Source organism: Suncus etruscus, chromosome 17 (genome assembly GCF_024139225.1).
Source record: "Suncus etruscus isolate mSunEtr1 chromosome 17, mSunEtr1.pri.cur, whole genome shotgun sequence".
Taxonomy (NCBI): Eukaryota; Metazoa; Chordata; class Mammalia; order Eulipotyphla; family Soricidae; genus Suncus; species Suncus etruscus.
In genome coordinates this window covers 10,236,821-10,263,407 of record NC_064864.1, presented here as the reverse complement: position 1 = coordinate 10,263,407, position 26,587 = coordinate 10,236,821, and positions in this window count along the sequence as shown.

Sequence of the window (26,587 nt, the reverse complement as noted above, 5' to 3'; positions counted from 1 at the left end):
TACTGTTACTGGAGGCGTATCAGACATACTATTCTACTTCCTTCCAGCTTCACAGTTTACTCTTGAATCTGCGCACAGGGATAGCTTCTGGCATGCATTGAGGACCATAAGGGATGTTGAGGATCAAACCAGAACTGCTGCACAAAAGGCAAACACCCTTCCCACTATACTGTCGTTCCTACCCTTCCCTGTGTTTAATTTTTGGGGGGTGCTTTTTGGGCCGCACCAGGTAGCGCTCAAGGGTTACTCCTGGCTCTGTGCTCAGAAATCGCTTCTGGCAGGCTTGGGTTCCATATGGAATGCCAGGAATTGAACCCGGGTCCATCCTGGTCGGCTGCGTGCAAGGCAAATACCCTACCACTGTGCTAATTCTCTGGCCTCTAATTTTTTAAAATAATAAATTAAAGTTTTTTTTTTTTAGCATTTCCAGAAACCTCCAAATCTTTTCATTACTCAGGGATTCCTAAAATCTGAAACTAGATGCTATGTACACAAGAAGCATTCCAGATAGAAGGCAAAATGACATTCGTTGACAAACTAGTGCTTAACATTCTAGTTACTAATTATATTTTGGTTTTATGTACTCCAACCTAGTGGTGTTCAGGATTGACTTTTGTCCCTCAGCTTAGAAATTACTCCTGGTGGAACTCAGGAGGCTATATGGGGTGCCAACGATTGAACCCAGGTTTGCCTAATGCAAGGCAAGGACCTGTTCCACTGTAACTATGTCTGTTCCAAGAAAGAATCTTAAATTACTTGGGATTGGGAAAAGAAAGCTTTGCCAGACTCACTGCCATATACAGCAGAAGGATAGAAGTCCAGTCTCAAACCCACCACCCATCACCAAAGAATTTTAAGCCACAGCTCCAGATCCAGGAGAAAAGTAATTCTCTTTCTGACAAGAATGAAAGCCAATCCAGTAGGAATAAACTACCCATACCTTTTCCACCCGAAAGGAGCCTGTTATTCCCACTTCAGTGTATTGGAAGCAAATAGTGTGAGAGAAAGGCAAGAAAGATCCCACCCAGTTGTGCTATTTTATAACCCAATCATTTGAAACATGTCTATGCATTGAAATCACCTGGGAAACTCTTAATATGTTTAAGGTTTATGCTGCATCTGCAGAAATTGATTTAATTACCCTCAGGTGCCTTAAACGTTAAACTTTCCCCAAGTGAGCAATGGTTGAGAGTCTTAAAATTGCTCTGCTGTATACGGGAGTAAAAAATAATTAAATTGATAATGGGTGGTGCAATTGGAAGTGTCTATATAAAACTTATTCATATACACACAGATATATGAATGTATTAACTCACATGAATACATATTTCATGTTTGTGGATCTTTGGGGAAGAGTAATTAATCAGGAGATGATTTGGAGATTTCTGGAAATCCTATTTAAAGAAATATAATCCTAATTAAATGAATATAATATTTATGTGTCTTTTGGGCTCAACTGGGCAGTGGTCAGTGTTTGACCATATGCTGTGCCTTGAATCAAACCATGTGGAGAGTTACCTGCAGAGAAAGTCCCATAACCCCATACTATCTCTCTAGTATCCTATAAATTATTACTTAGAGAGTTAACATGTGCAGGTTTTATATGCATGTAATATGCATCATTTATATAATACCAATTACAATTTATATTTAAAGTCTAATAGATTATATTTTTAATTTAAAGGTTTAATTTTAAAGTATGCAATTATACACAGACTAATATAAAAATACATAAATATATCACCTAGCTCTGTCCTCTGAAAGAAATAACACTCATATAGCAATAAATATTTTTAGTTCCTAGTTCTCGCTTCCTAATTACCATTTCCCAATAGAAGAAACCAGGTCTTCTTGGGAAAAATGGTTCTGGGACTGTGACAGGAAAATTACATAATAATTTACATAATAAATATTGTAATGGGACATAGCTATTAATATGAAAAAAAATACATCCAATGGTCAAAGCTGGAAATAGTTAAGCAATAAAATGAAAATGGTATTGGATTTAGCCAAAATTATAAAACTGATATAAATTCCTTCTGGCCTAATTTAATGGATAACTTAATGAATAGAATAAAAGTTTTTCTTACACAATGGAGTAAGTGATAATTTTTTTTTACAGAATAGTTTAAAATATTTTGCAAAAAAATATTCTCCCTTCTGAGATGAAATGAATACTTTTCAGAGGAAGACAAATGGATTACCTGTAGGCACTTGATAAAGTACCCAGCTTCACTTATTACTAGAGAAATCCAAATCAAAACATTGAGATATCATCTCACACCAGTGAGAATGGCATATATTAAAAATAGTAGGAACTCTCTGTGCTGGCAGGGATATGATGAAAAGGGATCTCGCATTCGTTGCTGGCGAAAATGTTGTCTTGTTCAATCCCTGTGGAAAACAGCATGGAGAGTCTTCAGTCAACTTGGAATTAAGCTGTGTATCATCCAGCAATTCTACTTTTGGGTATCTATCCATAGGACTTAGAAACATTTATTCAAAAGGACATATGCACACCATTATCCATTGTTGCACTTAGCATAATAGCTAAAATATAGAATCAACCTAGGTGTCCAAAGATATATAATAAAGTTGTGATGTGCGTATGTGTGTATATATATATTATGCATATATATAATAAAGATGTATATATGTGAGGAAATCATGCAACCTGATGCAACCTGGCTGGTACTGGAGAATATCATGTTAAGTGAAGTAAGCCAGAAGAAAGACAAACAGAATAATCGTATTTGTCTATGGTATTTAGAATAACTGGATGAGAAAATGTAATATAGCAAAGGGGGATATGCCTATCACCCTTGACCCCAAAACTTAGAAATGAGAAAGACAGAGAAGGCAAGAAATTAAAGCAGGAAGGAAGAAGATGAAAAAAGGAAACAGGAATTAGGACTTTATTATGTTGGTGATGTAGAGAATAGTATAGCTATGAATCCAAAACACAGGCTCAACAACATTGAAAACATGAGATCTAAGATTTAAGCACTAAACTTTGTAATGTGCCAGTTAATGTAGAAGGCCAAGAGTGAGTGGTTGGGAATGATGAATTATGGAAACACTGGTGATCAGAGTTGACATTGGTGGTGGGATTGGTGTTGAAATATCATATAACTAAAACTCAACATTCAATAATTATATAAATCATGTTAACTAAATAAAAAAATAAATTTTCAAAAAATAGTTCCCCTTCCAGAAGGTAGAGTGTAATTTTTCCTCAACTATATGAGGATGTTAAAGTTTATGATACCCTTTCTTAAAGAATAAAGTCAAGGAGGGAAAAGAGTAACTTCATAATGGAGGAAACTGGACAGCACAACTTGAATATTTAAATACAAGTAATGCAGGTTAATATTTGTAATATCAAGTGGCTTTCCTGGATGTTTTTATGTAACAAAAAAGGTACTTATCTGAGAAATGGAATTTCCATAAACTCACAATTCTAGTTTAGTTATGAGAAAAAGTCAGATATTAAGACATATATTGGTATTTGACAAAATACTAATCATCCTCAAGGCTATTGAGTAAAGCAATGAGAACTAAGAAACTATTTTATTGCAGAAGAGAGACCAATGAACACACACACTGTGGTACCTTGGGTTATATCTTGGAAGAGAAAAAAGACATAATTAAAACATTAATGTAACCAGAATTTAATTCAGAATATCAATAACAGCATTGTATTAGAGTCGGTTTTCTAGTTTATAAAAAAAGTTTATATAAGTTTCTTTATGTTTATATAAGAATGAAACTTAAATAGGGGCAAGAGGAAAGTAAAACTTTACATATGTCTACAGGAAATTTAAAAAGTAGTCTAAAATAAAATGTATCTAAACAATTATAGCAAAGCAAGTAAATAAAGTATGTGTCAACAAATCCTAAATTAGGAGTAGATCAGTAAAACTGATCTTACTAACTAAAATTCTGGTAATTTAGTGTTTTTCATTTTTTAGTGTTTTTTGTTTGTTTGTTTGTTTTGTCACACCCAGTGCTGCTCAGGGATTGCTCCTGGCTCTGTGCTCAGAAATTATTCCTGAAGGCTCAGGGTACAATACAGGATGCAGAGTATCAAATGCAATTGATAACGTGAAAAGCAAATGTCCTACCTGCTGCGTTATCACTCCAGTCCCTGGTAATTTAGTTTTTAAAACATCTCCAGGTGAATCTAACTACAAATAAAATTGGAAGCCACTACTTAACCCCTTGAATCTGTGTTGCTAGAACATGTGAATCTAACTACAAATAAAATTGGTAGCCACTTAATCCCTTGATTAATCCCTTGAATCTGTGTTGCTAGAACATGTGAATCTAACTACAAATAAAATTGGTAGCCACTACTTAACCCCTTGAATCTGTGTTGCTAGAACATGTGACCACACAATTTCTAACAAAGATTTTTCTTCTTGTTGGAGCAGAAAGAGGACTGACTGAAAGAATTAAACAAAAAAAATTTTTTTAACTATTTGCCACATATGCCAGCAACCTTTCATGGGTCGTGGAGGAAAATTTTATTGGTGTTAGCACTGTTTTATATTAAAGCAGAAAGGATTTTGCTGACTCCTGTCATATATGAACTAAAATAACAAGGTCCTTCTCTGGTGTGAAAAGTGACTATCCATGCCCAGTTTCTGGGTTGCATTGGCCAGATGGAGACCAAGGAGCCAAACAAATAAAAGGCCTATCCTCATCCCTGGGCATATCTCTGTCTCTCCATAAAGAGGATAAAAGTGTGGAAACGTTTCCAATTCTAACAGTATCTGCTATCCTGGCTTACCTGTTTATGTAAGATGAGGCACCAACCTGAGACTTACCTTACCACCTGTATTCACCTAGCATTGGAAGAATAGAAAATTTTATTGCTGGGGGCTGGAGAGATAGTACAGCTGGTAAAGCATTTGCTTTGTGTGTAACCAACCTGGTTCAATCCCCAGAGACAGATAGGGTCCTCTGTGGACTGCCTGGACTGATTCCTGAGCACAAAGTCAGGAGTAAGTTTTGAGCATCATTAGGTGTGATCTCAAAACAAAAATTCCAGAAAACAAAAAACTCAACAAAACCACACACACACACACACACATACACACACACTCATACACACCCCAAATAAATAAATGTCCCTCATGTGTGACCTAAATATCCAAAAAACAAACATAAAAAAACTATCAAAACTACAGACACAGACACAGACACAGACACACACAGACACACACACACTCACACACACTAAATAAACAAAAAAACCCTTAGTAGGTAGTTTTAGTTTCTTCTCCTTGAGTGTAAGGAAAAATAAATTGGAATTTTGTAAGCCTAGATCTAGTGTGTAGTTCCTTTCATGTCATAGAGCAAGAACTCATCAGTCATGGAAATTTCTTCACTGATATATGAAAGATTGTGCACATCAATTTTTCTCAGTTTTCACAAAGTAGGCTCTTTAGAGTTATTTAGGAAAACACAATATTCAGAGTTAAATCAGCAATTACTTATAATAGGAGGCTTTTGATAGGAGGAAACTATTGATATGAGATTCCCATAGAGTCAATTTAAGTAAAATCCAGATAAACCGAATTCAAAGTCATGCAGTGCATTCACTGCTCAGTGTTTTTTTTTTTTTTTTCATATCACAGACTAGGCATTCAATATTTATTGGATAAATGACAGCCACCTTTAGATGACCAGTTAAAAAATTAGAAAAAGAAACCTTGATCATGAATCAGAAAGACATGACTTGGTCCAGAGCAATAGCACTGTGGGTAGTTCATTTGGCTTGTATGCTGCCTACCAGGATTTGATCCCCAGCATCCCATGTGGTCCCCTATCACTACCACAAGTAATTCCTGAGTGCATAGATATGAGTATCTGCCTAGCATTGCCAGGTATGTTCCCAAAACAAACAAAAGAATGATTTATTGCTTATGAAAGAAAACAGCAGTCTATGCATTATACACAAACTATACAGTTCTGACATAAGTAAATAAGGCATAATAATGCTCTACTTATATTAATTTAGCCAACCTTTGTAATTATCTACTACTCTACAGAGGAGAAAAAAAAGAAGTGTTCCTAAAATGAGAAAAAACTATTTGTAGAACTTCAGGAATTTATTTAATTTGGCTTCCCAACATGCAAAGGCATTTTCAAAATATCTTCTTTCTTTATATATTGGTGAGCAATACACTTTGTTAGTGCTGAAGAATTCTTGCCATCCACTAGAATACTTAAAACTTTATTCTGAAGGCCAAAACTATCTTGGAAGATGATTTTATGATTTATTTTCTGGGGGAAGAAACTAGATTGCAAATATATCAGAGAAACAAGAAGGAAGAGAAGGGAGAGAGGTTAGAAATGAGTGGTGAGTTGTGAATCAGAAGAACCAAGTGGTTCCAAAGGAGAGCAAAGGACAGCCTTTCTTTTCTCTGTTAGAGAAATTGGTCTGGTCCAGAGAAGGTCTGAAAAAAGGATAAGGGATGAAGAAAATGACTTGAGAAGATTTGGTTCAGGACCTTGGCAAGAAAAATATTTTAGTAAAGTTAAACAAAGGAAAAGAGATCTGAGATTTGTTATTTCCACTGAGGCCTTTCATTATGTTGTTTTGAGCTGAGAAAAAAAGAACTGAAGCACAATAGGCTTACCACAAATAGAAGAAATCACAGCTAACTCCCCAAATTCCCAAGCACACAGAGCAAGGGCTGGAAGCTAGTGATGGGAAATGCAACTCCAAAGTAAAGCAGCAACACAAAGGTGTATTTCTCAACTTCAAACCGAGCATTTCAGATTATGTCAGCTCCCATTCTGATCACAATGGAAAAATATTTCATCGTTTGAAATAATACTACTAATAATAAATAGCTCCCCCCCACAATCAGAATGTTTTGTCATGCAAAAAGCTTTTTCTGTAAATGTACAACCTGATGAGTTGACACTTAAACCCATGAAACCATTATCCAAATCTCTCGCCAATATTTTTAATCTAAAACCCATTGTTTAGAAAATAATAATAACTCAGTACTCCCTGGAAATTATCTAGGTTAAGCAAAAAAATCTGAAAGTTCTCTTCACCCCCATTTCACACCAATCTGGATCATTCTAGCACATTCCCCCCTTCAACACATGGTGATTGTTCGGGTCTGGAGTCGAAGGATGAAACTGTACAATTGAAATACAGCAAAGCAAAGCTTTATTCCGTCTACCAGCATGCCTCAAACTGACCGGCCAAGGCCACCTCACACAGAAGGTGACTCCCACTGTGGGCTACAAGCAAATTTATATAGGGTTTTACACAAAAGACTACTTCATCCTATTATTATTGAAACGAATTGGTTAATGTCTAGGGGACTTTCCACAGTTCCTGCTATCTTAGTTTTAATAAGATATCTGCTACAGGCAGATGTTCCCTGGTGATGTTTGAGAGCCATGAGAGAGCCCTGAGATTTTTGCAAATGGAGACCTAGCCTTGTTAGCCTTATCAACAAAATGGACTCCTTTCTGCTCTAGGCTCCACAGTGATTTCTCATGCTTTGGGAAATACTGTGTCTTACACCTAACTACCCGTCATCTGCACAATTTTCTCCTGCTCTCTTTATTGTTATTTTGTGATAAGAATACTTCATGTTAGATATATTATCTTAAGCAAACTTTAAAATGAGCAAGTGGCCAGGGAACTGAATCCAGTGGGATGATGACGGCTAAATAATTCTGTGAACTGTGTTGAAATGCTGAATAACAATATAGAATCCCTTGGATACGCAATCTTTTCAAATTAGGACAAACAGAAGGATTTAAAAGTCTTCTAAATATATGATCATTTGCTTTTTATGGCAAGCAATTTGGCATGCTTTCAAATTTTATGGAAAAGTTAAGTAGAGGAAAGAGTGATAGGAGAGTGGGTAAGGCATTTGCCTTGTACACAACGGACCCAGGTTCTATCCCCAGCATTCCATATAGTCCCCTGAGTTGCCAGGAGTAATTTCTAAGTACAGAGCCAGGAGTAACCCCTGAGCATAGCTGGGTGTGATCCCACCCCCAATAAATAAGAAGTTAAATAAGCAATAATGAAACTTAAAATAATGCTCTGCACTTACGGCTTTACTCAGCGATATTTGTGTGTGTGTGTGTGTGTGTGTGTGTGTGTGAGAGAGAGAGAGAGAGAGAGAGAGAGAGAGAGAGAGAGACATATCAGAAAAAGAAAAACACTTCTGCTTTTTTGTCTTATAGTCTTCTTCTAAATAATCACAGATTCTTTAAGAATGTCAAGAATTTAGAGGCTGGAGAGTTGGCTCAAAGAGTTGGGGCACATGCTTTGCATGTATGAGGCTCCATGTAGGAGCCCTGGAACCAAAGGATCCCCTGAACCCTGCCAGAAGAAGCTCTGTGGCACTCAACTCTGCTGGGCCCAAAAGGAAGAAGCTATCAGGCAACATGCAATGGGTTAAATATTTCTGGAGTGTGAACCTAGAGGCCCATGAACATCAGTTCGGATAAAAATGACATGGATTTACTTTTAACTTCTCACTGAGAAAAATCATAAACTTAGCTCTCTACATTTTAGGTAGTGCATGCTTGGGCTTCAGTCTGAATTCTGTTACAGAATAGAGAAAATCTGCTGAAAATTATACAATTATTTTATTCTGGTTGGAGAGATAATATAGGGGAGGTGCTTGCCTTGCATGCAGATGACTGGAGCTTGATTCCTGCCACCACTTATAGATCTCTGGTCACTACCAGGAGTGATCCCCGGGCATAGAATCAGAAAGGAGTAAATGGTCTGTACCACTGAGTGTGCCAGGAAAAAAGTATTTGTATAGCCCACTTTTCTATTCTGTAAAGTTGGGATAGTTCCCACTTTTCAGAGTAGTGATAGGAGTCTTATAGTATCATATAGTGTTGGGTGCACAGATTATTATCAAAATAGTTGATTTGTTTTCATTTTCTTTTCTCATAGCTGGCTGATTGATGACATGGTAGTTCCTCTATTTGTGGAACTGTTCATGCCCGAGAGGACAGTTGGAGTAGAAATTGAAGGCAAAGTATGTCGAGACAAATGTTTGATCTGAAAGAACTAAAACAACATTGAAACTGTTTATTCACCTTCACAATTTAATTAGCTGCTTTCTTGGCATATTGTTTTTTTATTTCTCTTGAAAAGTGAGTTCTGAATTCAGACATTCAATTGGTTCAAGAAGTTCAGAGAGGCCTAGATTTTAAGCACCTGATATGGGAGACATTTTCTAGGTGCTTCCAACATGTTAGAACATTTCATCTTTTTAAAACTTCAATGGGAAAGATATATTAAAGAAGTAACCAAAGAAGCATAGTTAAATGAGTGTTATGCAATTCAATATGGGAGCATCCAATGTAAAATTTCAATGTAAAACTCAATGAATGAAAGCTTAAACTCAAACTTTCTCAAATCTTTCCCTTTACAATGCTCATATTAAGTTAGGATTAAACTGGTATTTGGTTTACTTGGCAGAAGGGGCCATAGGTAATGAATACTTTTAAACTTTTAGTCCCTTGTAACCAATTTGTGTGTTCTCTGCTAATTTTACATCAGCAAGAAGTTGCCCAATTCTTGATAATGCTGGGGCTACTTGAACAGCATTTTATCATTGCCTGCTGGCAGCACAAGTACTTAGAATAAAATCTAAATTAACACTTTGCTGGACTCTAGGCTCTCATACCTTCAACTGAAGACACAATGGAATATAAGAAGTAGTAGCTGTACTGTTTCCATCTTTAAAAAAGAATGTTTTTAAAAGGGTACAGAGGTTATTCTAATTCATGTTTTTAAGAGGTGACTGGTGCAATAGAAAAGACCATTAAATATTTGTAATTTGTAATAGCATGGTTTGAGTATAGAATGTTAGGCTTGCAAGTAAATTTTCTCATCAAGCTCAAAGAAGATAATTTTGCCTAGAGGTATCCATATGCAAAGTTAGCCAAGCAGGTGTCAGCTATCTTTCATAACAGGCCCAGAAAACAAGGCCATTTTTATTCAAAGTATTCTTGTTAGGTCATCTGTGAATGGTAAAATTTTTCCTATGAGGCTCTGTAGCCTATTTATCCTCCAAGAAGCTCAGTCTTGAGTTTTATTTTTCGAAGGGATCAACAGAAGCTGAAAGAGCTGAAAGTAGCCCCTTCTTTTCAAATGTCTGCTGAGTTCCGATTAGTAAACCTAAAAAGCAAATTATGTAAATTCTATTTTGCATACTGAAGTTTTGCATTGAATATTGGCAGTATGAGGAGGTTATTAAATATAGATCAACACCCCTCTCCTAAATCTCTACTGCCATCTAAGAATTAAATGAACCCTACTCCCGATTTTCCCATGATGTATGTGTTATTGAGATCGTGTGCTGTTACTATGGAAATGCCAAGTATAAAAAAACGATAATTTCTTATGATTTCTATTAGTACTGCAAAAATGACCCACTTAGCAAAGTGATTTGATCAAACACTGCCCTGTAATTTGGTAAAAGGCATAAATAAATATCCCCGATTTCTTTCATTGCTCTTCTTGGAAAGGCAGTTGGCTCAAATAGCTTGTTAGAGATTTTTAAAGAAATGCAGTGACGGAGCTAAAAAAATTTAGAGTATATGTCTAAGGATGCATATTTTTTCAGAGTTCTATTAAATGATGGTGCATTTTTATTGAAAATTTGGGAACGTAAACTGATGAGGCGGTTTCAAGGGATACTCTGCCATTATAATTTTAATGACAAATTATCATTTGTTTCCATCACAAAGTTGTTCTGAGACTAACTAACGTAAGCAGGAAAAAATGATTTAGTATAGGCTGTATTTGAATATGCCGGAACCCAAAGAAGCAAAATAAATTCTATCTTATCATACTTAATACTTTTATCATTTGAAATATGTCAAGACTTGTTACTATTCTTACAACAGTTTTTATTAAATTCATTGATCTGTAAATTATACACAAGAGGAGGTGAATATTAGGGAGGTGAGGTCTAATATTTATTTGAAGACAGGAATAGTTAGGGAGGCAGAGAAGGAATAACGGGAGGGCTGTTTTTCTGTTTTATTTGCTTCCACAACTGGGACTCATCTCCGGAGCAAGACAAAATGCTGCTAGCAGACTTTTTTTGGATTTGAACTGAAACTCTTTCATGAGTCTACATATTTCTACTTAGAATATTTATTTAAAAACACTGAAGCTGGTTCTTTTGGAGGTCTAACTTGGAGTTTGTAGTAGGTCCATAAATCTCCACTTAAGAAAATGACATAGATGCAGGTGGTCCTTGGCCCCACTACCTTGGGAAATAAGGTCCTGTGTCCAAAATTATATAAGACACAGCTGGCTCACATGCATTTTACTTGGTCCAGAAAATATTGGCTCACTGAATACTTAAGAAAACGTAAATTACTTCTCCACATTAAAATATCAAAATACTTCATATATCATCCTATCATATTTTAATTTTACTTTTATTGCAGAGGGAGGCTCTCAGTCATGCTCAGGGGGCTCTGGGGCCCCTCGTGGCAATTCGCAATCAACTAGGATAGTGGTTCAATGTAAGGGTCAGATGCTGTGGTGCTGCTCAGGTCCTGCAGTACTGAGGATTTTACACATATTCCTTCTGGACTGCTGAATCTGGTGATTTGGGGGATGGATCCAGGGTCGGGTGCGAGTAAAGTATAAGTCTTAACCTTTTAATTATTCTCCAGCATTCCAGTTTATTTGAATGACCAGAATACTGAACCTGTGTTCATAGGTGACAATATTTGGCTAAAAGTTGATGGCAATATGATTTCTTTTTTTTTTTTGGGGGGGGGGGGTCACACTCAGCAGTGCTCAGGGGTTACTCCTGGCTCTATGCTCAGAAATCGCTCCTGGCAGGCTCGGGGGACCATATGGGATGCCGGGATTCGAACCATCATCCTTCTGCGTGCAAGGCAAACATCTTTCCTTCATGCTATCTCTCAGCCCCGGCAATATAATTTCTTAAAAAGCATAAGTGATCTCCAGGTTTACCAAATCTCCTTTTTACGTGTTAAATATTGTATTCATCACATTACTTACAATGCCCAGGGAGGCTTTTGTATTGATACCTCTCTTGTAGCCACTCAAGCCCAGGATGTGAGAATTTTTACAGTAGCCAAAAAATATTATATATTCATATATATATTCTGGATTCAGAATATATAAATATATTGTTTATAATATATTAATATGCTATATATTAATATATTAAATATATATACCACTTGCAGACACTAGAGCCTATGTGGAAAGGACCTTATGTCGTCCTTCTGATCACCCCGACTGCTGTTAAGGTGGACGGCATGCTTCCTGGGTTCACGCCTTCCATCTAAAACCTGCCCCTGCTGATCTCAACCATGATGAGTGGAAAGTGGAGCACACTGAGGATCCCCTCAAGATACGGGTCCGGCGGGCACACTTCAGCCCTAATGCACTCACTGACTCTGGCAATGCTCTCCCTGGCTCTTGCTGAGGGAGGACTCCATCAGGTCATACACCCAGATGAACTGGTAAAAAGACTATATGGAGACCCCTGTGACTGAAGGGTGGGGCATCAACTCAACAGTAGGCTTCTGTACACTTGATCAATAGACTGAAACTAAAACTGCTTACCTCCGGTCCCCTACTTCTTCCCATGTGGGGGGGGGAGCCGAAATGGGTGTGTAAAGCAAAACCTCAGCCTTTGCCTCCCTCTTGGGGGGTGGGGGGAATTGGCCTCTGGCTGTCCTTGTCTGATTAGGTAATCTAACCTTTGCTTCTTCTAGCTGTACTTATGTCAAAAGGTAGTCCCTTTTAGCTTTGAATCGTCTGTTTGCTATTCGCATAACAGCACCGAATCTGTAGACCTGGGTCAGGTAGAAGGTACTCAGTGCTCAGGAGTCCTGCCTGCTCCCTCTAGCCCAGGGTATTTACCTCAGGAACGGGTATGGATATGTGGTGAAAATTTGGCTTACTCTCTTTTACCCCAAAACTAGACTGGAATTTGTGCCCCAGCATTAGTACTTCCCAACATTGGCATCATTCCAGGGAAAGAGCCCATCCCTCTGCCTAGCATAGATCTCTTAGAAGGCACTCCTAGGTCTGAGCACTCTATGGGTAGGGCTCAAAAGTAGCAGATAAATTGGTGTCTGGGGGAGCAGGGCTAGCAGGGCTAAACAGGAATAACAGACTCTTACAAAAGTTAAGTTCAGATGTGCAGGACAGAATCAAACCCATCAAGAGGAGCTGGCCAAAATAGGACAGGAGCTATTAGATGGTCCCTTATGGTCTTTATGGGGTGGAATTCTCCCCTATCTAATACCCCTACTAGGGTCCCTCCTGGGCCTTTTACTTCTGGTAGCCATTGGCCCATGCATAATCGCCTCACCACATTCATATGAGCCCAGGTTGGAAAAGTTAAACTTATGGTATTATGCCAACAATACCAAGGATTAGCTCATGCAGATAATTCTGACCAGGAATATCAGGAAGTGGAGGCCCCTGATCACATTGGCTTCTAGGATTAGAAGCCTCACTACAAGAAGTGGGGATTGAAAAGGGAAGTCAACCCCACCTCCACCAACCTTGGCAGATGCCCCGCCCTTAAGGAAGTCATCACTACCTCGGCCCCACCTTTACCCCTACCTCACCAATGATTTGTGTTACCATAGCAGAAGTCCAGCCCTCAAGGACTCTCCTTCCCCTCCCACTTCCCATCCTATATAAGGGGGGAACTATGGGACCACAAGGTCTTTTTGTCACTGTCCTATTCTGGGGACACATTGACCCTGGCCATTCCGAATGGTCAGTATTAAAGCACTTTTTAGAGCATTTTCTGGGACCTCGGCCTCTTCATTTCTCTGCATCGGGCAGCTAGATTAGGACGCCCGGACCTTTCAATTTATTTGAGATTGATACATTTAAGTTTTTAGTTTCCATTGAGTTTAGAGAAAATACTTAAATTAATATAAAACTTTGGAATTCTTAAATTCTAAGGCACATTATGGTCCTAAATTTACATATATAAAATATACTTTTATTTACAGTAAAAGATAGTTTACCTTTCCATCAGAGTAAAATAATCTAATATTAGATTTCTTTGCAAAATGTAAGCCATCCTGTGACACCTAAAGAATATTGAGAGACAAAAGTGACCTGTTGAAATAGTACACATGGGAAAATATCATCCACTCATCATTGACAAAGAAAATCACATTCACTATCTGAGGAAATATTAGTGCATCCTAAATTCCAATTCAAAGAGGCAAGAGGTTTCTAAAATATTGGAAAGTTTATCAGGGATTGTTATCTCCCATTTAAGGAAAGCACGCATCGGATGTGGTTTTTTCCTTCCCTGGTGCAGTGCCTTCCTCCAAAAGAATTATTTGCCAAAAAGCCCGCTTAGCGAAGTCAATCATTTGACCCTTTGCATGGATCATTGGCAGTAATTCCAACATGGCTGTAACATTACATTTTCTCTCTATTTAGCCACTATAAAAATCTAGCCTCAGCTCTCCTACAGAAAAAGAAATGTCAGTACCAAAAGCCCGCCAAATGCTGGCTAGTTCGTATAACCTGGCGCCAACAGCTTGTTTTTCTGAGTCTAGCTCTATGATAGTAAACTATTATTTCCGTCCCCCTCAAAATCTATTTTCCGGCTACTACATAAACATCATAAATATCTGTGTCTCTCTCCTCCTGGTTTCTTGAAAAACCTGCTTTTTGCTAAACCAAAAACATCTCTAGCTCTGGTTTCACTGCCCTCCAGCAGAGTTCTTTCTCACCTGAAGAACGGTCTTTTAATATGTAGATTTAAGGCTTGGTCCCTCATTGTACTTTCTCTGGAACATCTCCCACTCTTTGTTCTCCCTAATGACACCCTACATTCCAGAGCCTGTGTTTAAAATGTCATCAGCTGAAAATAAATTTGTCTCTTGTCCTTTGGACAAGGCTCCCCATACAATGCATTTTGTGTGGTCTCATTTATTTCATTTTCATATTTCATATTCGTCCACTCGTGGTCCTGCTTCTCTCCCTGTGTAAGGTTCCCGGACCCACGAAGGTTCTGCTTAGCAACGCTAACACGTCTGCAGCAAGGGATCTCAAAATCAATTTACCTGGGGGCCGCAGGAGGCAAAGTCAGGGTGATCCTTGAGTGCAAAGTCAGTAGTAATCCTTGAACATTGGGGTGTGTGACCCAAACAACTAAAACAAAACAAAACAAAAAAAGATTCTTCTGGGGCAGGGCCACAAAATGTTGTACGGAGGGCCATTTGCAGCCCACAGGCTGCGAGTTAGAGACCCCTAAATGGAAATAGTGGTAAGCTCAGTGTAGCAATTTCAAATGAACTGAAACATAGATACATTATATATTTATATGAGTAATAAATAAATAAATTTATAATAAAGTTATAAATATGTCACATAGAGCTATTGTCATATATGTAGCATATATCTACTCTAGGTAATTGAAAAATGATAGTTTTGTGAATGTATAGGTCCTAAATTTCTTAGAAAAGAGGATACATGTAGGAGAAATGTTTTTACTACTCACAAATTAAATAAATAAAACTAAATATTTCAGTAGTGCTAGGTAGGAAAGACGGAGCAATCTATAAAAAAATTAAAATATGATAAAGTTCCACCTAATAAAATAATTGAAGTAATTGAAGTAAAATAATTTAATTATTTGTAAACTCTGGGACCACAATTGTACTGGTTTTATGAAATATATAATACTGTATTACATATAGAACTATATTATTTTTAATCTTTTTAATATTTTTTATTTAAACACCTTGGTTACAAACATGATTGTGGTTGGGTTTCAGTCATATAAGATGACACCCCCATCACCAATGTAACATTCCCATCACCAATGTCCCAAATATCCCTCCTCCTCTCCCCGCCCCCACCTGTACTCTAGACAGGTTTTCTATTTCCCTCATATATTCTCATTGTTAGGATAGTTCGCAATGTAGTTATTTCTCTAACTGAACTCATCACTCTTTGTGGTGAGGTTCATGAGGTGGGCTGTAACATCCAGCCCTCCTCTCTTTTGTCTCTGAAAATTGTTGAGAAAAGTCTTTCATTTAAAAACTCAATCCAACCTTCTGCTGCCTAGAAGAAATGCACCTGAATAGTCAGAACAAACATAGACTCAAAATAAAAGGCTGGAGGAAAATTATCCAAGCAAAAAACACCCATAAAAAAGTTGGAGTGGCCATATTAATATCAGATGATGCAAACTTTATACTCAGGAAAGTTGTAAGGGACAAAGATGGATATTTTGTATTAATCAAGGCACTAGTTGCTTTTTCTTTGGCAAGTATTTATCAGTATTTTTAATAAAGATGTAAAAAGCTATAAAGTCATATATTTATTTTTCATAGTTTATTTATAAGATATGAGTGACCAATTCTTGTTTCTTTATGAGGACCTTGCTTAAATCATGAGGATAAAGCCAGATACATCCTGAAGTTCATAATTGAGAGGGAATATTCTAGTTAGATGAGGTCTTTGTTTTGAGGTTCCAGAGTTCTTGCCCAGGGCATTGTCTTAGGATCTGGGCTGTGTCACGCCAATATAATTCAACACAGGCCTAAGTAAACCTGACTCAAATGTTAAATATTATGTCTTTAAAAGACAACAAGTACCTTTTGGCTATTGTCGAGAACTAGACACCTATGTAGTGGCAGTCCTATGATAGTAGAATCATAACTGTGACATCAACGAACTATTATTTACAGAATTGATAGCTCACTGATCAGACAGACTAGTTATGTTTGGTGAAACATCATTTTGTTTTCAACAACATAGATAATAGAGTCTCAAGGGGCACAGCAAGAAAGGGAACTGGCTAAAAGAATAATTATCTAATATCTAGTCTCTATAATAGGTAGAGATCTAATCAAACATTTTCCATTATTATTGTTATCCCTGGCTTATTCTATCTCATTTAGCTTTAGAAAGTTAAGCAAATTAAGGTAGCAATTAAGAGCCAATCTTACTTTTGAGTTCAAATAGTCCCCTTTCCTTATTCAAAGGTAAAATTATACATATTCCTGAGTCTATATTTTTATAGTAGATTAGTTTGTGCCAAACTCGCTGTGTTAAAATAAATTCGACTTACTTTTCACCATGCAAATTTCAGTTGCAGCATGTCCCAAGACTCCTAAATGCATTTTGATGAGTTTTCAACTTGACTATAATCCTCAGCCATAATGGCTGTCCCATTCCTGTACACCAATTTGCAGACATATGCCATTTTTATATGGGCCAAAACAGATGAATGTAGACTGATGAGAGGAAACACATTTCATTCTGAAATTCATCTGAAGATGAATGACTCACTTCCTGTTTACATACAGAAGAGTAGTTATTAGGGATAAATAAGATTTGAAAGACTCAGTAGGATGTAAACTGTACCACTGCCTAGAAGTTTTTTTGCTCTCTTGAGCATCAGTTTTCTCATTGATAAAATGGGAATAATAATGTCTAATCCATAGGGTAAAAATAAAAATGTTATTAATATAATATTGAGGCTAATATTATAGCCCATGATTTGAAACTTACCACAAAGAGTGATGAGTGCAGTTAGAGAAATAACTATACTAACTACCATGCCAATAATGAAAGAAAATACTATACCTCTCTCAAAGACAGGTAGAGAAAGTAGGGAGGAGGGAAAAGTGAACATTTGTGGTGGGAAAGATTCACTGGTGTAGGGGTGTGTGCATTTATTGACTGAAACCCAATTATAAACATGCTTGTAACCATGGTGCTTAAATAAAGATATTATTAAAAAAAAGAAATTCTCTACACATTATTTTCCTGGACACTGGACAAATATGCAGCCTATAGTCCACAAGGCCTTTAAAATAATATCAAGTCTATTAACAGACCTATCAAAGTTTCATAAATGCTAATTTTATTGTTTTCATGGTTTCATACCAATAATATAAGGAACTAGCTAGGCTTAAAGCCAAAAGGAAGAGAGCTTTTCTCTTTGAGGAGCATGAAGCATTTGAGATAAAAAAACTATTCAACTTTAGCTCCACGTTATTGTATCTATTAATATTAATATCATCTAACATCATATGAGTGGTAAATGTTAAGTTTTGATGTTTTAATGTTCATTATGAATATAGGACACACGTGCTAATATTGTTATCTCTTGCTTTTTACCTGGGATTTAAATGCTTTTTTTTTTTTTTTTGGTCACACCAGTGATGTTCAGGGGTTACTCCTGGCTATGCACTCAGAAATCACTCCTGGCTTGGGGGACCATATGGGATGCCAGAGATCAAACTCAGGTTCTTCCCGGGTCAGCAATGTGCAAGGCAAACACCTTACTACTGTGCTGTTGTGCTGGCCCCTTTACCTAGGATTTAGAAAACCAGGATAGTTCCCCATTTGTCCAAGGTCTCACAGATGACCTTGATCCCTGATACTCTCACTGTTATTCTATGCTGTCACCTAGATTTAGACTCCTAAGATCAGTCTTGCTGCTCACACAAACCTGTCTTTCTTGTCTTTCTAAATAAAAACCAGGCAATTGGAACACACATGTCTTCCAGGCATATTAAACTCCTGTGGTTAGCAGAACTACAAATAAGTAAACACACCTTTTTAGCTTTGTTTCCTGTGACCTCTTTTTACCTTGACTCAGTCACAACAAATTCAAAAGCAATTTTAGATGTCCTTGACTTTTTCTGCAATGCTATGCAACAGAACACACTTTCTAATATTTTTATCTTAGAGACTTTAATCCAAATTTATCATTTTACATGTTGAGAGAACACAGACATATTCAGGTGATTTATTCCAATGTAGATGTAGTGGTAAGGCTGTAATGGTTGTACTATTGAAAGTGCAATATGGGGGGCCGGAGAGATAGCATGGAGGTAAGGTGTTTGCCTTTCATGTAGGAGGTCATCAGTTCGAATCCCGGTATCCCATGTGGTCCCCCGTGCCTGCCAGGAGCAGTTTCTGAGTGTGAAGCCAGGAATAACCCCTGAGCACTGCCGGGTGTGACACAAAAAAAAAAATGAAAAAAAAAAAAAAAAAAAAAAAGAAAGTGCAATATGGAATCTGAAAATACAGGGTTAACCAGTTCATGAGATGGAGCTTGATTAGAGAGAACATTGGGGCCCCCTTGTCAGGTAGCCATTTATAAAAGAGAGGTTTATTTAAAAAGACACAACATTTAGGGGCCAGAGAGATAGCATGAAGGTAAGGCATTTGCCTTGCATGCAGAAGGATGGCAGTTTGAATCCCGGCATCCCATGTGGTCCCCTGAGCCTGTCAGAAGTGATTTCTGAATGTAAAGCCAGGAGTGACCCCTGAGCGCTGCCAGATGTGATCTAAAAACAAAACAACAAAACAAAAAACAAACAAACAAACAAACAAACAAAAAAAAACAGTAAAGGGCCCGGAGAGATAGCACAGCAGTGTTTGCCTTGCAAGCAGCCGATCCAGGACCAAAGGTGGTTGGTTCGAATCCCGGTGTCCCATATGGTCCCCCATGCCTGCCAGGAGCTATTTCTGAGCAGACAGCCAGGAGTAACTCCTGAGCACCGCCAGGTGTGGCCCAAAAACAAAACAAAACAAAAAAAACCAACCCCAAAAAACACAACATTTAATAGTAAGTTATAGATTAACTAATAAATGCATCCAGTCACAGTTTACAGTTTTGGGGGTCAGAGAATTAATACATACAGCAGCATTGACTTTGTTAGTGAAATATATTTAGCATGAACTTTGACTTTGGTATTTTTTTTGAATCACCTTGATGTTGTCTTTTTGTTGTTGTTGTTGTTGTTGTTGTTGGTTTACAATAGTGTTGATATTTGTGCTTTAGGCATTGAATATTACAAATTACAAATATTAGATACTTTTCTTTTTGTGCTGGACAACACCTGCTGGGACTGAGAACTATTCCTAGTTTTCCTTTTAAGGAATAGTTAAATATTCTAATCAGCGTGATGGGGATCAGTGACACTGGTGATCAAAACATGTGTTTCAGTTCTTCGAACCATCTCGCAACAAACACAAAAGTGTTTTACATTTCTACTCCCAACCAAAAGTTCTCATACTTCTCAGGACCATCAGAACTTACTCTGCTTTTACATTAAAGTTTGGACCTGGCTGAAGGGCCTGGAGTATATTGACTACTAATGTATAGAAAAGACTCCTCCAATGTTAGATTTTTACCTTATTTTACCCAAAAGAAAGATAATTCCTTGTTTCTTTGTATTTGTTTGTTTACAACTTGTTTTTTTTTTTTTACCACAAAACAGAGATTGTTTTACATGTAATCCTGGGCAGGACAGGTTCATGAGCGATTTCTGAGTGCATAGCCAGGAGTAACCCCTGATTGTCACTGGATGTGACCTAAAATACAAAAAATTAAAAAAAAAAGAGCCATGAAATGAAACTAGTAAAGTATTTGACAAAAGATGAGCAGTGACCAGATTTTCATCTAGTTTTCTTATGATCCAGCCTAAAGACATGTCATTTTTGTAGTATGTCTTCATCTTTCCTGCCACAAACCAGCTCAGTTTGTCACACACATGCACACGTACACATAAAGCAAGATACCTTTCATAAAACTTTTTTGTGAATAGAAATGTCAAGGAATAAAGTCTAATTTTGTAAAGCTGCAATCATGCATTTAATTTATGACTAAGTGATTGTCAGCAGCAGTATTTTCAAAGACAATTGTGCTACTGCATAATTAAAAGTACTTGTCCAAATGACCTTTACCAAAAATAAAGTCTGATTTGTAGTAAGAACTACAGAATAAAAGATTTGCATTCAAAATGGCAGCTTCTATTTAAACAATTTTAATATCATCTTACACTGTGACCGTCTTTACAAAATAAGCTCATAAATCCAATTAAGGGTTGGAAAAATAGTAAAAGGACATGCACACATTTTATATGCTTTGCATGTGGAAAGCCCAGATTTGATTCCTACTATAACATAGTATCTCAACAACGCCAGAAGTATTACCAGATATGATCCCAAATCAAAATAAATTAGAAGTAATACATAAATAATACAAAAAACAATGACAGGCAATAAAAAAATTTCAAATAATTTTGAGACATAATTTAGTTATTCTGGTTAGGGATACTCAATTAAAATATATATTTGGATAAAAAATGGTGTTCTTCTGGTCTGCTTCATTTCCATAATATTCTAAATTAGTATCTCCGAAGAGGAAGAGAATGAGTACTTGGATTTCATTTTGGAATAACTTTTGTATAAGCCAGCAGAACTCTGTGCACTAATAAATATTTCTGAAACCACCATTTACCCATTCAGAAAGGGGCTTTCACCTTTTCTTTTAAGTGTTTCATAGGGGAATTTAAAATTTTTTCCCAAAGTTAAAAAATAATATACTAATTCTTAATTTAACCTTTTAATCACTACATTCTAGCTTATCCTTCGGGATAAGTGGGAAAGTGAGTTTTTGCTGTTATTATTTGATACCTATATTTCCAACACAGAAAAGGTTTATCCAGATAAAACAGTCAAAACTATAGAAATGACTCCCTAGATGTAGTTATTTAATTCAATGCTGATAGGGACAGGAAAGAAATTTCTGAGTTCATGCCATCGAGACATCTGACTGATATTCTTAAGGTTTTTATATTTTAATCATATTTCATGTTTTGGGTTTCACTTTACCTTTTTTTCCTTCCAGATCTCTAATCTCAGTTTTTTCTTATTGTCTAGACACCATTATTTATCTTAGAGATTGCTTTCTAGATACAGTTTTCTAAATCTAGATGAATTATAGTAACTAAATATTTATGTTAGTTTGCTTTTAAAATGGATTATTTATTCCCTTCTCCTATTAAGTTATTTTTCTCCTTTCTCTTTATCTAGTAAAGATGCTATGAAGGCCAGGGAACCAGACATATGGAAGGTTAATATGGTTAAAAAATCTTTTTTAGAGGAGAAAACAGGATGTTCTCATCTTCAAAGAGAAAAAAATTGACTAGAACAAGGACAAATGAGTATAGAAAATAAAGTCATAGATCAAGTAGATCTATTGTTAAAGTTATTTTTAATTTTTTTAAATTATTTTAATATTGAGGTCACACCCAAGTGTGCTAAGAGCTCTGTGCTCAGGATCACTCCTGAAAGGGGTTGGGGACTATATTTATATGGTGCTGGGGATTAAACCCAGCTAGGCAGCAGACAAGGCAAGCATCCTACCTGCTCTGCTATCTTTCTGGTCATTGAGGACTTTGTTATTTTACACTGAGATAGCAAATCACTGAAGGGAGCTGATCATCTTAAACCTCAGTTGTAAGAGTCCCACAGTAGCAGGTATGTTGAGAACATAACATAGGCAACCCAAATAGAAATGAACAAGACTGATTGAAATAATTCAGAAAAAGAAATTATAATGAGTTAAACCAAGCTAACAGCAGTTGAAATTAAAGACTTTCTTGGCTTATGGGATATCTTTTGAAAATAGAGTCCACAGGATTTGATGAAATCTAGCATGCATAGTAATGGCAGATATTAAGGAAAAAATCCAATATTTGGGCATGAGAAATTACCAAAGGGTATGAGTATAGATAAGAAGGAGCTTTACGTGGGGCAATAAGCTAAACTATCCTAATATTGCCAGGAATTGTGTTCCATTACTGCAGATGGCTTACTGATATAATGGTCTGTAGTTTACTTAAGACAAATTGCAGAGTCTGAAATGATAGTACAATGGGAAAGGTGTTTACCTTGCACACAATTCACCCAGGTTCAATTCCTGGCATACAATATGGCTCCCCATGCCCACTAGAAGTAATTTCTGAGTGAAAAGCTAGGAGTAAGTCCTGAGCATTGTTGGACCCTTGCCCCCCCCCAATTAAAATCGCCAGAGGCATCATTATTGAGAGTTGTTTTTTTTTTTTTCCTATCAGAGCACACATATTTTTTGGCAGTGATCAAGAACAAACATGTTTATGAGTCCATAAACATTTTTATAAACATGTTTATGCTTTTTTCCTTTCTGATTTTGAAATACATGCATTGGATTGATTACAAAGATAATCTCCAGGAAGGTGAAAGTCTTGTCAAAAGTATCAAATAAGTTAATTAATTAGTCTAGAGAAAATTGAATTGTTCCTGAATCTTTGTGGAGAAGTTGATGACATAGGAAGAAGCATTATACTACAAATCTACTTTTGCTGCCTTAAGAACAGTAGGCATGAATGCTGCGGCATCCATCCCACACTCAACTGAGACAGACTTAACTGACTGCCAAAGGGCCACTCCTGGTTGCCTTGGTGACAGGCAACTCAAAATGCATACACAAGAAGCAAATGGTAAGTAGAAGTAGAACTATTGGTAACCTAACTAGCTCTGACTTAGGAGAAGGTCCCTGGCAAAAAAAGGATCAGAGGAAGTTAAGGGATTCTGATTTGCATGGTACCACTTGTTCTGCCTCTGTGGGAACCTCTCTGGCAGTAGTCCATTTTTTGTCTTCCACTAACTTGGTTCCAAATAAATCAATGGCAACCTTACCACTCTGATTTTGATGATTTTGCTACACAGAAAATCCTAGGGAGAAAAGGGCCAGAGGATAAACAAAATCAATTCCTTATTTTTTTTTAATTTTATTTTTGGAACGAAATAAATTTTACAAATTTTTTTTCTCATGAAAGGGAAGAGGACATTTTGAAAAACACTCGAGCATTTAATGTGAATGTCTATGGTTTATCTCTCCCCAGAAAATAGCCATACATTATTCTAAGATAAAATAAAGTGGAAAGTAAATCATTTAATAGTATCTATGCATATGCTTTTGATTGCTCAAACCTTTATAATAAATCTAAAATTTGAAAGTTACATAGGTAAGTAATAGCTAAGGACTGAGAACACTACACTCATTAGAGGAACTTGGCAAACAGATCTTAAACAGTCAAGATGTCTTTGAAGCCTATGCATGAAATTATCTTCTTCTTGCCTGGCAGGCCTCCCTGGGTTAATAGAGCCCCAGGCTTCAGCCTACACATTTACTGTGAGGTTTGTGGCACAGTCTTTCAATTTGGAGCTATCAGGAGCCACAGAGAGTAACAGGACCCACAGCTGTGGCTCCTTTTTGGAGCATAGAAAGCCAAAATGATTTTTTATTCTGCTTCCTGGCACAAAGTTACTTACTTGGGAAGCTGTAATTGGAACATTTCAATATTGCATTTATAGGAACGTTAAAAACAGTTTGCAATTTAGTTTGAGGAAATAAAGAAAGCAAGGAAAAGAAGAGAATGTGATTTGTTTCTAGTGCTGATCTGCCACCTGGTTAGAAGATTGAACAGGGGGAAATGATGTACAGTGTAGTTCGGGCCAGGACAACTGGGAAGTCAATTACTGTGTTCCATATGGTTTCATTAGGGAAGGAAGAGGAGCTACATAGGAAGTTATAGGAGAGAAGGACTGGCTCTGCTCAAGCAACATGTCCAAATGATGGCTGCCATCACAAGATGATGCCCATATTTTGAACCAGGTCAAGGGTCCCAGCCATAAGCTAAAGCAGATGGTATTTCAACTTCTATTCTTGATAAAACAGTAAACTCATCAAGTTAAGTTTTAAGCACTTTCAAATTAAGGGATAATCTCAGATATTCATCAAAACATCCTTTCTTCTTGGGAATGTACATGCCCCTAGACAGAAAGAATTTTTGACTAAATAAAGCCTATAGGTAAATACCTTTGTACATGAGAGATGCTCTGTTTCAGGAAATATTTCAAATTAACAGCTGCCTCTTTGCCATGACTGTACTTTTCTGTATAAAATGAACAAAAGTCAGCAATTTTCAGAAAGAATTATTTTTAAAAGAAATCTATATATGTAGAAGCTAAAAGAAGATAAATTTTAATTTAAAGATAAAATATAAATCAAAGGCGGAATCTTAATTTTATAAATTTTATTAAAGATTTAAATCTTGGGCTGCAGCGATGTGCAGTGGTAAGGCAAATGCCTTACCTGGCTGACCAGGACGTCCTGGCTGACCCAGGATGGACCTGGCTGGGTTCAATCCCCGGTATCCCATATGGTCCCCCAAGCCAGGAGAGATTTTGAGTGTATAGCCAGGAGTAACCCCTGAGTGTCACCGGTGTGGCCCCAAAACAACAACAAAATTAAATATTTTAATAAAAGTTAGGGTTTTTTGTTGTTATTTGTTGCTTTTTCGGACCACATCTGGTGGAGCTCAGGAGTTGCTCCTAGCTCTGTGCTCAGAAACCGCTCCTAGCAGGTTCGGGGGACCATATGGGATATGCTGGGAATTAAACCCAGGTCTGTCTTGGGTCAGCTGCATGCAACGCAAATGCCCTACTGCTGTGCTATTGCTCTAGCTCCCAAAAGTTACTTTTCATAAAATTTTATTGGGGGGACACACGTGAATATGCTGAGGGCTTATTTGTACCTCCGTATTTAGAGACTACTCTTAGTGGTACTCTGGTGAGCATATGTGGGGCTGGGAATTGAACCAGGGTTCACTTTGTGCAAAGCAATACCTTGACCACGTACTATTTCTTTGACACTTAACTTTTTTTATTTAGGTATCATGGTTTACAATAGTATTAATAGTATTGTTTTATACTTAAAGTACTGCTATATCATACTCACCATCAGAGAGTCACGATCTGCCCACCAGTGTTCACGGTCCTTTTTTTCAACACCCCAATTATATATGTCCTTGATAGGCTCAGTTCTTAGTTCTGTTGACAATTTCTCTGTTTGCTTTCATTGAGCATTGTCTATTTTCCTGCTATATTTCCTTATATTCCATAGATGAGTAAGATATTTTAGTTCTTAAGTTTCTCCTCCTAGCTACATAGCATGAGAACTTCCTATTACTCAGTAGAAAAGCCTCCCACTCTAGATTCATGTTTAAGTAGAATACTTCATCTTTTCTAATAATTGAGGTGTATTCTATTGTTCATATGTGCAGCAGTTTTTCTTATCCACTTATCTGTTGTTGAGAAGTTGGGTAGTTTCCAGATCTTGGCTACTGTAAATGGTATCATTATGAACACAGGTGTTCACATACTTTGATGAATTAATGCTTTTTGATTTGGGGGGGGGATAGATGTAAAGGAGTTAAACTGCTGGGTTATATGAAAGCTAATTTTTAGTTTCTTAAGATATCTCCAAAATCTTTTCTACAGATGATGAGCCAGTTGACAGTTTCACTACTAATGAATAAGACTTCTCTTCCAGCACATGCCCCCTTGGCATTGGCTGTTTCCAGACTTTTGGAAAAGAGCATTCTCACTGGTATGCAGTATTATTATCTTGGCCTTTTTATTGCATTTTCATAATCACCAATGACGTTGAACACTTTTTAATAAACCTATTGGTTTATTTTTCCCCAAACCACTACTACTCATAGAAATAGTCTATTCAAGTTTTGTCGGTTTTAATTAAGTATGTATGATTGTTTTCTGTTGATATATTTCTACCTTTATTTTATGCCAGTGGGGTCATGTTATTGAAGCTTTTTGAAGATGAGACAGAGGAAACAAATAATCTGTTTAAATATTGTTGCATGCATGCCTTCAAAGAGA